This window comes from Meriones unguiculatus, chromosome 1, assembly GCF_030254825.1.
Source record: "Meriones unguiculatus strain TT.TT164.6M chromosome 1, Bangor_MerUng_6.1, whole genome shotgun sequence".
NCBI classification, from domain to species: domain Eukaryota; kingdom Metazoa; phylum Chordata; class Mammalia; order Rodentia; family Muridae; genus Meriones; species Meriones unguiculatus.
The window spans coordinates 5,896,466-5,912,216 of NC_083349.1; the positions used below are offsets into that span (position 1 = coordinate 5,896,466).

The 15,751-nt window shown below is 39.9% G+C and overlaps 1 pseudogene; it reads right to left on the reverse strand.

Annotated features, from left to right (window-relative positions):
* Positions 1 to 9,353: 9,353 nt before the first annotated feature.
* Positions 9,354 to 15,293, reverse strand: LOC110553723 (zinc finger protein 54-like; annotated as a pseudogene).
* Between the last annotated feature and the right edge of the window lie 458 nt (positions 15,294 to 15,751).

Genomic DNA, 15,751 nt, shown 5'->3' on the forward strand with positions numbered 1-15,751 from the left:
GATATGTGCTTACCCCTGTTCAATGCTGCCCTGCTCACAACAGGGGGAAAATGGAAACAGGGTACATGCGCTTAAACTGAAGATGAAAATGTACATGTACACAATAAAGTATTATTCAGTTGTAAAGAAAATTAAAATCATGAGTTTTGCAGGTAAACATATGGACATAGAAAAGATAATCAGTGATGTGCGTGATGACAGCATCACTCACATGCACAGTCAAATAAAATTTTATTTGCCTCCTAGTATCAATTCTTCTATAGAAGTCTTCTCATATGTACATTAGGATAAACCTGAGAATTTTCTCAGTGGAGGTCTCCAGAATTATTTCTAGTGAAACAGAATGTGCCGAAACTGATTTCATGTCCCACTTCCACATTCATCCCTTCATCAATCCCTCCAACATACCTGGATCCTTTGATACTGCTTCCTCCCTCTCCTCCTTCCAGGCTTCTTTGTTCTGCTCCACAGGTGAGCAGGTCTTGGTCATTACTAAGTCCTGCATATGAGAAAGAGATTCTTCAGAAAGCATCTGTATTTCTTTATTTTTTCTCATTAATTTATTCATTTACTCACTTTACATCCCAACCACAGGCCCCTCCCTTAGCCAAACTAACCAAAAAAGAGATAATATCCAAATTACCAAAATCAGAAATGAGAATGGGGACATAACAACAGACACTGAGGAAATCCAAAGAATTATTAGTTCTTACCTCAAAATCCTAAACTCCACAAAACTGGAAAATCTAAATGAAATGAACAATTTTCTTGATAGATTCCACTTACCAAAGTTAAATCAAGATCAGGTTAGCAATCTAAATAGTCCTATAACCCCTAAGTAAATAGAGGCAGTCATTAAAAGTCTCCCAACCTAAAAAACTCAAGGTCAGATGGTTTTAGAGAAGTATTCTACCAGACTTGCAAAGAAGAGCTAGTGACAATACTATCCAAACTATTGCACAAAATAGGAACTGAAAGAACACTGTCACTCACTGGATGAAGTGAGAGTCACCCCGATAACTAAAACGCACAAAGGTTTAACCAAGAAAAAGAACTTCAGACCAACATATCTCATGAACATTGATGCAAAAATACTCAATAAAATACTTTCAAACCTTATTCAAGAACACATCAATATATCATCCATCATGATCAAGAAGGCTTGATCCCATCCTTGCACCCCAAGGACACAAGGATGGCTCAATATACAAAAATCCATCAATGTGATCTGCCAAATAAACAAACTGAGAGAAAAATCACAGGATCATTTCATTAGATGCTGAAAAAGCCTTTTACAAAATCTAACACCCTTTAGGGACACAAAGCCCATATCAAAACATAATAAAGGCAATATATAGCAAGCTGATAGCCAACGTCAAATGGAAAGAACCTCAAAGCAATTCCACTAAAATCAGGGACAAAACAAGGCTGTCCACTATCTCTACATACTTGACAGAGTACTTGAAGTCCTATCTAGTACAATAAGACAACTAAAGGAGATCAAGGGATACAAATTGGAAAAGATGCCAAAATCTCTCTTCACAGATGACATGATAATATGCATAAGTGACTCTCACCACTCTATTAAAGAATTCAAACAGTTGACAACACCCTCAGCAAAGTGGCTGGATACAAAAGTAACTAAAAAAAATAATAATCGGTAGTTCTCCTTTATACAAACAATAAATGGGCTGAAAAAGAAATTAGGAAAACAACACCCTTCGCAAAAGCCACAACTAATATAAAATATCTTGGTGTAACTCTAACCACATAAGTGAAAGACCTGTATGAGAAGAACTTTAACTCTCTGAAGAACAAAACTGAAGAAATCAGAAGATGGAAAGATCGCCCATGTTGATGGATCAGTTGGATTAACATTAAAAATGGCCATCTTACCAAAAGCAATTCAATGCAATTCCCATCAAAATTCCAACACAATTTTTAATAGAAGGAGAACGTATCTTATGTATTATGTGCATTAGTGTGAAGGTGTCAGTTGCCTTGGAACTGGCATTACAGACAGTTGTGAGCTGTCATGTGGGATGCTGGGAATTGAACCCGGGTCCTTTGAAAGAGCAGACAGTGCTCTTAACCACTGAGCCATCTTTCTAGCCTCTCCAACACAATGTTTAACAGACTGTGAAAGAGCAACTGACAACTTCATATAGAAAAATAAAAAACCAAGGATTGTAAAAGTAACTTTTAATTGTGTGTTTCAATTGTTGCCCTGGAAGCTTATTGCCTCCGTTAGGCCTGCTAACCGAGACCTAATCCTGGAAGATCTAGGTACAATCTAACCTAGGTCTAGAATGTTTTCAGCCTTTGAGAATTACTGCTTAATAAGCTCACCTTTTCTAGTTCTTCCTGAGCTCTGGGCTGGCTGGTTCAACTCAGCTGTTCTGGCTCAAACTACTCTCCCAGCTGACTTTTTCAATATGACTTTTCCACTTATGAATTGCTCTGCTTGGCCTTGAACTAACTCCAGTAATCTTTTCTAATCTTCTGGCTCCTTCTCATTCTCCTCTGAGTCATTCTGTCTTTACCTGAATTATCTCTCTGCAACCTGCCTCTCTATTACTGTCCCAGTAAAACTGCTCACCTCTTCCTTTCTCCTCCCCTTTCTCTGCACTGCCCCTTAAGTAGGCTCCCTTTCTTTTCTCTTCTCGTGAGAGTTGGACATATCCTAATCTGTTGAATCTTTCTCTGATTCATCACATTTTCTGCCACTCAATTAGGCATCACTTTCAAACATGGGTGCTTCCTTCTACAAACCAACTTTACCTTCACTGTTTGGGTTTAAAGGGGTGTACCACCATGCCTGGATATAACTCTTTATTTACCTGAAACTTGCTCTAAACCAGTCTGGCCTTGAACTCAGATCTGCTTGCCTCTGTCTCCTGGATTAAAGGCATGTTTGTATTTCAGCTGTATCACACAGACCTAACAGGTCTTTGGTTATGATCTCTTCCCAGAGCAGCCATGTTCTGAATCAATATTCCTCTATACAGGATAGCTAAAACAATCCTGTACAATAAAATAACTTCTAGAGGTATTACCATCCCTAATTTCAAGTTGTACTAGAGAGCAATAGTAATAAAAACCGCATGGTATTAGCATAGAAACAGATAGGATGATCAATGGAATCGAATTAAAAACTCAGAAATAAACACACACCTATGGAGACTTAATTTTTGACAAAGAAGCCAAAACAATACAACAGAAAAAAAAAAGCATCTTTAAAAAATGGTGATGGTCTAACTGGATGTCTGCATATAGAAGAATGAAAATATCTATCACCCTGTACAAAACTGAAGTCCAAGTGTATCAAATATCTCAACATTAAAACCGATACACTAAATCTAACAGAAGAAAAAGTGGGCTATAGCCTTTAACTCACTGGCACAGGAGACAACTTCCTGAACAGCAAAGGAACAGGTCAGGCTCTAAGATTAACAATTAATAAATGGGACCTCATGAGAATGAAAAGCTTCTGTAACGCAAAGGACACTGCCAACAGAACATAATGGCAGCCTACAGATTGGGAAAAGATTTTCAACCCTGTATCTGTCAGAGTACTAATATCAAAAATATATAAAGCACTCAACAAATGAAGTAATCCAATTAAAAAATGGGGTACAGAGCTAAATAGAGAATTCTCAACAGAGGAGTCTTTAGTGGCTGAGAAGCACTTAAAAAATGCTCAACATCCTTAGTAATCAGGGAAAGGCAAATTAAAACAACTCTATCTTACACCCATCAGAATGGCTACGATCAAAAACGCAAGTGACAGCACGTGCTAGCAAGGATGTGGCGCATTTCAGATCCATTGCTGGTGGGTATGAAACTTGTACAACTCTGGAAATCAATCTGGCATTTTCTCAGAAAATTGGGAATAGTTCTTCCTCAAGACCCAGCTACACCGCTCCTGGGCATCTGGATTTCTTTCTAACACAACACTGTGTTCAGTAGATAAAGAGAAACAAAACTAAAGATTTTACAGTGACTCCCCAATTAGCATGCAGTGTCAGAACAATGACAAATTTAGAAAGCATTTTTAGTCAGCATTAAGTTGAATCCCACTTTGAATCACAGCTCAGTCAAATCTCAGGGGCAGAAATGAAACTACTGATTGGGATGACAGTATTACATACTAGTGAGGCTCTGAATTGTTCATGGATAAAAATGATATAAGCCTTAAACATCTCAAAGGGACACACACAAAGAAGAGTACATTTCATGAAATCTTTCTTTGTTCCTCTTGAGGGTGTTACCTTACTCTGAGGGATGTAAGACTCGTTTACAAAAATCTCCACACTTGCAGAGTAACTTATCAAGAAACCTTGAGGAGAAAGAAGACTGCAAGAAAACTACTCTCACCCACAGAAACCAGACTGCTCCAATTCTGTAACACCCATTCTCTGTACAAAGCCCTGTGAGCTGGGTCAGGCACAGCCCCTCCTCCTGGAAAAAGTCTATAGTCACATCAATGTCTGTCAACAAACTACAAAGTAAAAAATATCAGTTTGAACCCTCATGCTAATGCACAACTTTAGTGTGAGCACTGGGAAGACAGAGGTGGCGGAAATTTGGGAATCCCGGTCCAGCCTGGTCTACCTGGTGAGTTCTACATAATAGTTTGGACATGTCCATGGACCGAGGGCTTTTTTTGAACCAAGAAGGCTTATTCAAAAGATTCTTTCTAATATTATCCTATACTGTAACACCTTTTAATTTTGTTTCTTTCTCTCTTTTCTTTCCCCTTCCCCCCCACAACTCGGTTTCTCTGGGTAGCCCTGTCTGTCCTTAAATTTGCTCTGTAGCCCCGTCTGGCAAAGAAATCCTAGATCTACCTGCCTCTGCCTCCTGAGCGCAGGGATTAAAGGCGAGTGCCCCCACCAACACTGCCTGGTTTATAATAACCTTTCTAACTGTGAAAATGCTGTGACATGTTACCCTCCAACAGCACACTGTGGTTTTCCAGGGTCTAAATTGCAACATTAAGAGTTCTGCACAGTAAAACACCTTCTTTCTTCTTCTTCCTCCTCCTCCTTCTTGCCTGTCTTCCTTCCTTCCTTTTCCTTGTTTTGTTTTTTTGAGACAGGGTCTCACCATACAGCTCTGGCTATCCTGGAATTCACTATGTAGACCAGGCTGGCCTCCAACTCGCTGAAATCTGCCTTTGCCTCCGGAGTGATGGGATAAAAGGTATGCGCCACCGCGCCACCAAGCCTAGTAGGTACACTTTTCACAACGCTGTGTTTACACCAGAGTGCACAGGTCTCAGATGGAAAACTAATGACGGACAAAAGTTTACTTTTAAAAGTTATGTTTACAACCATGCCTGTGGAACTCACAACAAATTATTCCTTCAGATTAAATCAAATTTGCAAGTGTTCCTTTCATGACTAATATTTAAAAGCTTTCGGGTAGCTCCCTGAGTCCATATGCCACTCTCCTGAACTGGGAAGTGGCATAACACGGAAGTTAGCATGGATCGCTGCAAATCTAAAGAGCATTGTTCTTTCCGCCACAGCAAAGAGAACCGTGTTTGCAAATACCAACAGATAAATTCAAATATTCTACTACATTATTCTTACAGGAATATTTGGCAACCAGAAGATCAATGAAAAAAGAAAACAACAAACAGGACTGTTCCCGTTAATGTTTAGAATTTGCCGATGACGGTAAGACATCTACAGCAGCCTTTTGAGAGCTTTCATCCTTATGACTACAGAGAAGGTGATGTGGTCTGGTTCCTGCTGGTTTCCGGGCCCCGCAGCTCCCGTGAGCCGGGAGGTCCCAGGGCAGCCACGCTTCGGTTCCAGCAAGAGCACTGCGCACTGGCGAGCTTCCCAGGCTGCCCCGCGCGGTACCTGCGCTCTGGGTGGTTTCACGTCCCCGCGAGACCCCGCCGTGTCCCCCGCACTCAGGCCTGCACCGCGACACTCCCCACGGCGCGGCCCCGCGAGCTCACTCCAGAAACGGCTTCTCAACAGTCTGGCGTCGGTCCCCAGCCCCACTCCCCCCGGCTCACACACGCAGCGTACCGGTTTCCTCTCGCGTCACTCCTCTAACTCCGCCCAGGCCCCAACCTTCCTGGACAGCCAGCCAATGTGTCACGAACGCCCAACCTCTGTTTCCGGTCGAGGGGCCCCGCCCCGCTGAGACGGGTCCCTCCCACCCTGTCTCCGGCCGCCTTCCTCAGGGTCCCTGCCTTCAGGCTGCCCTGGACCCGCTCCACACAGCCTCCCAACACCTTGCTGCCAACCCAGACCCGGACTGGATCTAGTAGGATGCTGCTCCCCCGGTTATCTGAGTTCCATCGTGAGTTCTGAACCAACCATTTAAAAGATAGACAGCCTAACACCGACTTGACCACCAGCCTCTTGGCTACATACTTGATACCAAACAGTAACAGGCTAAATTCAGAATCCAGGCTCCCATTCCCAGGAACCCAACATGATACGCCAAAACCCAGTATTGTAATTTGACTTGGGGAGAGACATTTCAGAACTTGGAAAAAAAAAATAGGTGTTAGTCAGTGGTCAGCCATTGCTAATTGCCTAAGGCTGAGTTCATCCTGTGCTGTTTGTCTTCTGTAACTTATGTTTTAGATAAAACGTAGGGAAGATAGATAGATAGATAGATAGATAGATAGATAGATAGATAGATAGATAGATGCAGTGGTGAATGCAGAGACTTTCGGCTATACAAGATGCAGAAAATAAGTAAAGTATATATGTGGTCTCAGCCCTAAAAAGGTCAGTTATACCGTCCCATCAATGGCTCTTATGGGATTATTAAGGAAGAGGAGGAGGAAGGCCTAAGACTCCATGCAACTATTGTAATCAGTTACAAACAGCAACATTACTGACCTGCACTGGTAGGAAACAGAAAAGGATCACAGGACCCTCAGAGACCACCAGGAGTCGACTCCATGCAAGAGCAAGAGAGCTTTATTACAAGAGCGATTGAACTCAGGACCCAAGTCTCACTGACAACAGCAGTAGAGAAGTGGAACCTCAAGCCCTGAGTGAGCAGGGTAAAGGGAAAGACTGCAAGCAGGGGGTTTCCATGACAGCAAGTGGGGGGAGCACAAGTTTCCATGACAGCAAGCAGGGGGGCACATGCCTTGGCATTACAGGATTGGGTAAAAGTCAGAGGGGCAGGGTGACCTCTTCTGAGGCACATAATCACAATTGCCATTCTTCTAAACTATATCTGGAACTTTGGGGGAGAATTTTCCCAGCCAATTCCCAACTGATTCTCATTGATTGCTGCCAGGGGAGATTGTCTCTATTTTTTACTAAACATTTATTCTGTGATATTTCCTGGAGGCCGTTGCTAGGAGAGCTAACTTTGTTTTCTGCCAAGTGCACATTCTGTGATATTTCCTGGTACCTGAGTTCAGCTCCTGGTCAAGATGGTTCCTCATTTCAAAATGGAGTACCCAGGCTAACTTGAACTCTTCACCATCATTTACATCTCAAATGTTGGTTATGGATATATGTTTGAAGAAGAATCAGTGCCTTTAGTTGTTATCCTCTGCTGAACCATCCAGACTCCAAAAAATAGCTCCAAAGTCACAGCCTCACAGATGACTCTGCTTAATCTTCAGTGCATCACAAAGCAATATGAACAGAGATGAACACAATACAGAGATTTGTTGGAATTGTGGATCAGAATAGTAGAGAGGTAGGAGGTGAGATTGGGCAGTATTTCACAGGTGCACACACACGAGAGAGAGAGAGAGAGAGGTGGTAGTGTCAGACTTACTGGGAAACTCTCCCTGCTGGCTGACTTGTGAAGCACTGTGATGTCCTGTGTAAGCCTCTGGCAAAGAAAAGATGTCAGTGGTGTTACTTACCATTGGACTTTGCAATACAATAACAACCTAAAAGTCAAGATGTGTTTACTGGTGCAGTACTGGTGGAGCTGCTTATGGGCATAACCAGTTTGTCTCTTGATTGGACTTGAGGTCTGCTCCATAGAGACAAATTCATGTCGTAATAATGGTCAAAAATCATGGCTTGAGAACTACAGGTGCAAGGCAGAAGTGTTTTGTTAGTGACCATGCTGTCACCTGACATCAACACACATTCATGTTTGTAATTATCAATCTGTACTAAAGCTTGGTGAAGGAAGACTCCTGCAGTTAATAGTGGGTAATGCAGGGATTCATAACTGTTCAGAAAACACTAACATAAGCAACTGTGCAAGACCGACACAACTACAGTTGCATCGTGGCTGAGGGAGGGTCCCATGAATCTCCTTTACCTCCATGAAGGTTACTGGCAGCCATATTATTTTAGACTGTAGAGTAAATACTTCCCCATATTTCATCAGTACTTCAGAATGAATTCAAGCATGCTCTTGGCGATTTCTTTTTGTTCTTCTTGTTTGCTTTTGTGTGTGTGTGTGTGTGTGTGTGTGTGTGTGTGTGGCAGGTGTTCTCTGTATACCAGACTGGCCTGGAACTTGGAGATATATTTGTCTCTGCCTCCACGGTGCTGGCATTAAAAACATACACAGCCACACCCTTTGCCTTTGGGGATTTTTAGGATGTATGTGAGCATTGCATGTTGTCACACTCACAGCTTATATCTTTAGTTTGTCTCCTTCTAGTGTTGTAAGGTTTGACTCTAGTATGAAGATTAACAAAAGGTGGGAATTTATTAGAGCTCTCTGATTCGTTTATGATAATTTTTAAATGTCTACAATTTCAGAACTAGTTTTGTCAAGTTGACAAACTAGGATTTGTCAAGGTGAATACATTTCAGGGGTGGGACTTCGATGAACAGCAACACATGAGGATTATATATGGTATACCTTTCTCAGAACTATGAACTGTGATGGACAGCAAAGTTAGAGACAGAACTAAAGGACTTTCCACATTTTTAATGTTATTATATTTTGTCCCATTATGATTTTTTTTCTAAGAAAGTATTTTTGTAGTCCTAGCTGACCTGAAACTCCCTATGGAGATCAGGCTGGCCTCAAACTCATAGAAATTCTCCTGCCCCTGTGTCCCGAGTGCTAGAATCAAAGGTTTGCACCATTAAAGGCTGGGCATTATGGTTGAATTTTGGATGTTGAACAAGGGAAATGTTTTTATTACTTATTTTACCAGGGATTAGAGAGATGGTTTAGTAGTTAAGATCACTGGTTTTTCTTCCAGAGGACTAGGGTTCATTTCCCAACACACACACACATACACAGCAATTCTCAACTTTCTGTTAACCCAGGTTCAGGGGGTCTGAAGACCCTTTCTGGCCTCCCAGGCACCAGGCACACATGTAGTGTATGGAAATACTTGAACACAATACAACCATACATATTTAAAACAGAAAAAAAAAACTTTATCCAGTTGCTTTTGCAGAATTTTATTTTAGGACAAACTGATATTTTCTAAGATTTAAACTCTAATAAAGGCTTTCACAGATTTCTTATCTTTATTTTTCTATAATGTATACTATTGTGACTTGTGAGCCCAGAATACCAGAAAAATGTTGTCACATTATTTACAATTGTATTTTTGTTGCCTGTATGAATTTTCTGATGTCTTCTAAGACTTGAGTACTGTGTTAAGGATTTGCCATAGTCTTTGCATTTGTAAGATTATTTTCTCCAGTAAGAATGGTCTCATGTGCTCTGAGATTTGAGCACCTAGGAAAAGATTTGTCACCTTCCTTCCAACTGTAAGGTCTCTCTCCAGTGTGAACTCTCTGATGTCTTCTAAGATCTGAGGCCTAAGTAAAGGATTTCTCACACTCCATACATTTGTAAGGTTTCCTTCAGTATGAAAACTCTGATGTGCCCTAAGATTTGCCACACTGCTTACACACTCTCTACAGTATAAAGTCTCTGGTGTGTTCTAAGATTTGAGTACTGAGAAAAGAATCTATCAGTCTTTGCATTTGTAAGTTTTTGCTCCAGAATGAATTTTTTAATGTCTGTTGAGAGCTGAGGACTTAGTAGAAGATCTGTCACATACATCAATCTCTAAGGTCTCTCTCCAGTATGAATTCTTCGATATAGGTCCTACGATGTGTGCTGGGTAAGGGATTTGTCACATTCTCTACATTTGTTAAGGCTTCTCACCACTGTGGATTCTGTAATGAATTTTAAGATGTGATAATACAAGAAAGCACTTAACACATTCTTTGCATTTGTATAATTTCTTTAGAGAATGAATTTTATAATGTCTTCTAAGGAATAAATAGTGGGGAAAGGATCTGTCACACTCATGTATTTGTAAGGCTTTTCTACAGGATGGAGTCTGCAATGGCTTTTAACATGTGAAAGCTGACCTTGCCACAGTGTTGACAACTATCCTGTTCCTCAGCAGTATGATTTTCTGATGTGTCTTCAAACCAGTACAGTAGGCAAAGGACTTGTCACATTCTCTACATTCGTTACGCTTCTCTCCAGAATGCTTTTTCTGATGGTTTTTAAGTGTAGACAAATGAGAAAATGACTTTCCACATTCATTACATTCGTAGTGTTTTTTTCCCAGGATGAAGTCTTTGACGTGTTTTAAGGGTTGAGCACTGAGTAAAAGATTTGTCACAAACATTGCACCTGTAGGGTTTCTAGTATCAATTCTCTGCTCTACACTGAGGCTTGAGGCGGTCCTGAGCATTTCTCATAGTTTCCCTTACTGGTGTGGTTTCTCTCCAATGCGGAGTGTTTGCTGCATGAGGCTGCATATAGAGTTAAAATGGTCATCATGCTCTTCCTGTCTGTGCTCTTTCTTTGCAGTGTACAGGCTCTGGTCTTGAGTGATGCTGGACACAAATGTAAAGATTTCTCTTTAGATTTACAATGTTCTCTCCAGTGTGCACGGTATTATGTCTATTTGGGCTTGAAGAGTCAACAGAGGCATCCCTGTTGTTACTACAGAAATGGTTATTCAAGTTCTGTAGTTTTACTGATTTTATAAAGTGCACAGTTGGAGGGGTCATGAAGCATTTTGCCAAGTTTATGATAATGACAAGGCTCCTTTGCATTCCTCATATGTTGATGGATAATAGCCTATGTGTAGTCATTCTCTGAAAATGAGTATACATTAGATTAATAGGGCACGTTTCATGAGTAAACATTTGATAAATGACTGTCTCCTTAAGTTATCTTTAAGATAAGTGCTTAGCACAGAACTCCCAGGAATCAATATTTTTCTTTCACTATAATTGTATGGAGTCTCATGAAAACAGAGAGAGAGTCTTCAGATGAAACAAAAATTGAGGATTCAGTAATTAGCTTTGCGATAGAGCTCACTGAATTATTATATTTGGAATGTCTTTATTTTTAAATATTTTTGTTACGTTAATGAAGAAGAGTTTAATCCATTCCCATGGTCACAGTATTTGTGTATGCTAATGTATAGTAATGAAGATTACTATTCAGAAGACTCAATTCATTCTAAATAGTAAAGGCTTATTTAAAAGCTTCAGTGTTTTTTTTTTTTTTTTTTTTCTAAAAAGGAAAAAGGGAAAACCACTAGATTCATCAAAAGCAATTGATACAAAACAAATATTTGCAAGACAGCAGAGATGCTGGATCATTTGAGGCTGTGCTGTCATGGTAGTTATTCCTGTTTCTATCTGCTGTTGGCTGAGCTCCACACATTGCTGTGTTTTTTCACTTCCCCTATAGGGTTTTGATCATATCTACTCTGTACACCAACTCCTAAATTATTTTTCAGAAGGATATTTGTATAATCTCCACTGGAACAAAAATGAAATGTAATATAAAGACACATGTTCAAGGAAGGCAATTTCAGAATAATGCTACCTCATGGACTCATGTTAGATTTATAATTTGTAAAAATATTACATCCGATGCCAGCATAGTCATATAAAATTGCATTTTATACTGGTATTAAGTCACCATAGTTCAGGTGCAATATAGCACAATGTCTTCTAACAGTTATAGCAAGCAGGATGCATCATGAGGCCAAGACACTATAGTAAGTTAAATGATCAGGAATTCTTTTAAGGTGTAATCAAATATGGAAAACCATTTTCAGCTCTTTTCTTTCTCTTTAATTTGAAGCCATCACTGTTGTCCCGCTCATTCACTCAGCCACCCTGGTTGTGGCTGCTCGGTTGTGGCTGCTCGGTTGTGGCTGCTCTCTCTTTTCCACATTTCAGGGAAGTCTCATTTGCTCCAGACAGGTGACCAGGTCTACCTTGCATACAATAATCCATGTTTTCTGTGAGATAGCCCATGACCCTAGTGAGAGTTTTTAGAAAGAATACAGATATCTAACACGGTACTCTGCTCAGTATATGAAGAGAACACAAAGTAGAGAAATCTAGACCTGATTTCTCAATTTCTGTGCCCCCTTATATCTTCAGCATATTTAGGGAGAATATTCTGTTTGCATATCTTGAGTTTTTCTAGCAATTAAAACTATGTCAAATGCACTAGTGGATATGAAGCTTTAAGATATAGTTGTAACCAATTACAAAACCTGTGATCTACATGCAGGATAGGCTGAGGCAATGGTGGTACAGACATTGTGGGAGTAGCCAACAAATGTCTGATTTTACTTAAGGCCCACTCCACAAGATGACCCATTCTTGACACTGGTTAGGTAACCAAGGACCAGAGACTAGAGATCCCAGAGACCTAAGATAAAACCAGACACTATTGGTGTAAAATGGAAAAAAGGAAAAGTATCAAGGAAATGACTCCTAATGAGATTTTGCTATACTCATGGATCACTCCCTCATTCAGACCTCATCAGAGAAGCTTCCTCTAACATCAGAAGAGATATAGAGACTCAAAGTCAGACATCAGGAAGAGAGAGTCTGTCTAGGAGGTCTCCATCAAATCCCTCAGAGCTCAGGGAACCATGCAGAAGAGGAGGTGGAAAGAGTGTCAAGAGCCAGATGGGATGAAGGACACATTCACAACAAGATCCTCTGAACGAACTAGGCAAGTGCAAGTGAGCTCACAGGGACTGAAGTAGCAGACACAGGGCCTACACTGGTATGCACCAGGTCCTCTGAATGTATATTATAGTTTTAAGCTTAGTGTTATTATAGGACTCCTGAGTGTGAGAACTAATGGGTCTCCAATTCTTGTTCCTGTTCTTAGCAATCTTTTTCTTTTGTTGGGTTACTTTGTCAGACTTTAATCTAGTGATATTTATTTTACCTTTCTATATTTTATTTTTTTATGCTTGGTTGTTATTACATAGAACTCTTATTTTTCTAATGAGAAATAGAAAGTGAGGGAATATTGAACAAAGGGGAGGTGGGAAAAAACTGGGAGGAGGGAAAATATAATTTGACCATGTACTATCAGGAAGACTGCTTTCCTGAATAAAAGGAGACTTAAGGAAATTGGGATGTAGATAAGCAAAGACAATTACTCAATCAGTAATTTCTAATATAGTCATACTCTATACTGAATGTTCTAACTTTGTAAAACCAGGATGACACAATAGTCTCACAAGCATATCCATGAAACAACACATATATTTCAGATCTGGACACAGTTATCTATGTGTTATGGATGATGTGTCTCTGTCCCACAGGATCTCAGTGTACATGCCTCAGAAGGAACACTTGTGGTTAGGAAATGTGCTTTGAAATGCTGTACCGAGGGTCATACTAAAATACTGACACTGAATCAATCCTGTATCTACTTGGGCCTTGCATGCTTCCATTCTAACATGCTCTGTTGGGATGTTTAAACTCTAAGTCCAAAGCCACAACATTAAGGACTTAAAGGGTAGATATGGGAGGCAGAATATATGATTGATTTCATTGGCAAGCAGTTTTGTGTTTTGTCCACAGTAAGAAGTATATCAATACTACATACTGGCTATTGTAACATTGACATAAAAATTAAGTAGTCCGTGGAATGAATTTTATAGGAATATTCGAGCCTCCACCAAGCGGATAGAAAGTTCCACTCAGCCACGTGTTATATTCTAATGTTTTTCTAAGAATAAGCATAAGGCAACTTTAACAAGTAACAGTTTTAGAAGTTTTGAAGAAAAACCGTGAGGAAAGTAAAAAAAACACGTTAAATAATATTTAAGTTACAACTAAGAATGTGTACATAGGTATAGTAACTTTGCATGCATTCAGAAGTGACACAGACTTCCTGTGACTAAATGAATATATTAAACAGTGAGAATTATAGTCAGTTTCAGTGCTTTGCACCCATAATACAGCGTAGAAAAATCGCTCAAGAGAAAATCTGAACTATTATGTCTGAATTTTTTGGTTCTCAATGTGTTCTATTTTAGTACTTAAGCTATGTTGTATAACAGATTTTAGGTTAGTAATGTTTATGATTCTTCCTTTCTTTCTCTGAAAATGCAAAATGGTGACATATTCTGACTATTGTAAGAACCAGGGATAGAAGTGAAAACCTGTGGGTCAGAGCCCATTTCCAATGTCACCACTTTAAAACCCTGCAGCTTCAATGTAGGGGAGTCGAGCCAACACTCTCACAGGAGCTGACTAAAGCAAAGCAATGAGGAATGTTCTTTCTGCACCAAACATGATGGCTCACGCACATCAGTTAGTCAATGCCCTCAAGACATTTTTACTGATGTGTTCCACAGAATGCTGCATAACAAGTCTTAGCCAGAAAAAACTGCATACTTGTATCCTGTTAGGCAAAAAGGGAAAGAGAAATAAAAAATACTGATCTTTCTAGTTTGAGAAGTTACTACTGAGTAAGTGAGTTGGGTGAGCAACAATTCTCCCGAGACAAAAGATACACACACACACACACACACACACACACACCACCACTGTCGTGATACTACACACCAAAGAGAAATACAAGTAGAATACAATTTGAATCTACACTCAGGAATATCAATTTCATGGCAAGATCAGACAGAAAGGAATACTACTAATAATCCAACTAGCAAAAACATAAAAACAAAATCATAGGGAATAAAAACCCTCTGAACAGAAAAATCTAGACTCTTCGGAAATCATTATGGAGACTCCTCAATTACATAAACAAATCCTTGAGTTAAATAAATCTAGCACATGACCCAGCTGTTCTACTTCTTGGCATATGCCCAAAGGGCTCAGCATCCTGCTCCACAGACACATGCTCACCCATGTTTACTGTGGCCATATTCAGAATAACTACGAATGAAAACAACCGAAATGGCATTCTAATACATTTGTAGTTACCGAATGCTCCTCTTCAGAACTTAATGTAGTTGCACATTGGAGTTCCAAATATGAACCTATGGTGTGGTGACTATTCTTCAGTTTTTCAGACTCTGCAAAGTGGAGCACATACACCATTGTTTGACCTGGTTTCAAGGTAGCAGCACACAGGGTCTGCATTTCTAGTTTAACATATAGAACTCCATGCAGTAATTGAACCTTGACAATACATATACAATATCCAGTCTGACCATGTTGTCCTACAGCCAAAGCCTTTCCATCCATTATCTCAATGGGCTGCCCTTCTGCAATTTTCTCAAGCCTTTGTGGAACTTTATCATCTGGAATTACCTCTTTTGGTGTTTTTTTTTAAGTTCCCAATTGGATTTCTCTGAAGGTTCCCTATTTTGATTCAAAGATTCCTCCAACCTCTGTTCTCTGGCCTTAATTTAGCATCTAATTTCTCAGTCTCTTCTTTTTTCAAATTTTCCTTATTTTAATCTCTCCCAAAGAGGGTATACAAAACTGCAATCATCATTAAAAAGATTATTCGTATGCTAAGAGAAACAAAATCAAATGGAATTCAGCATGGTGTC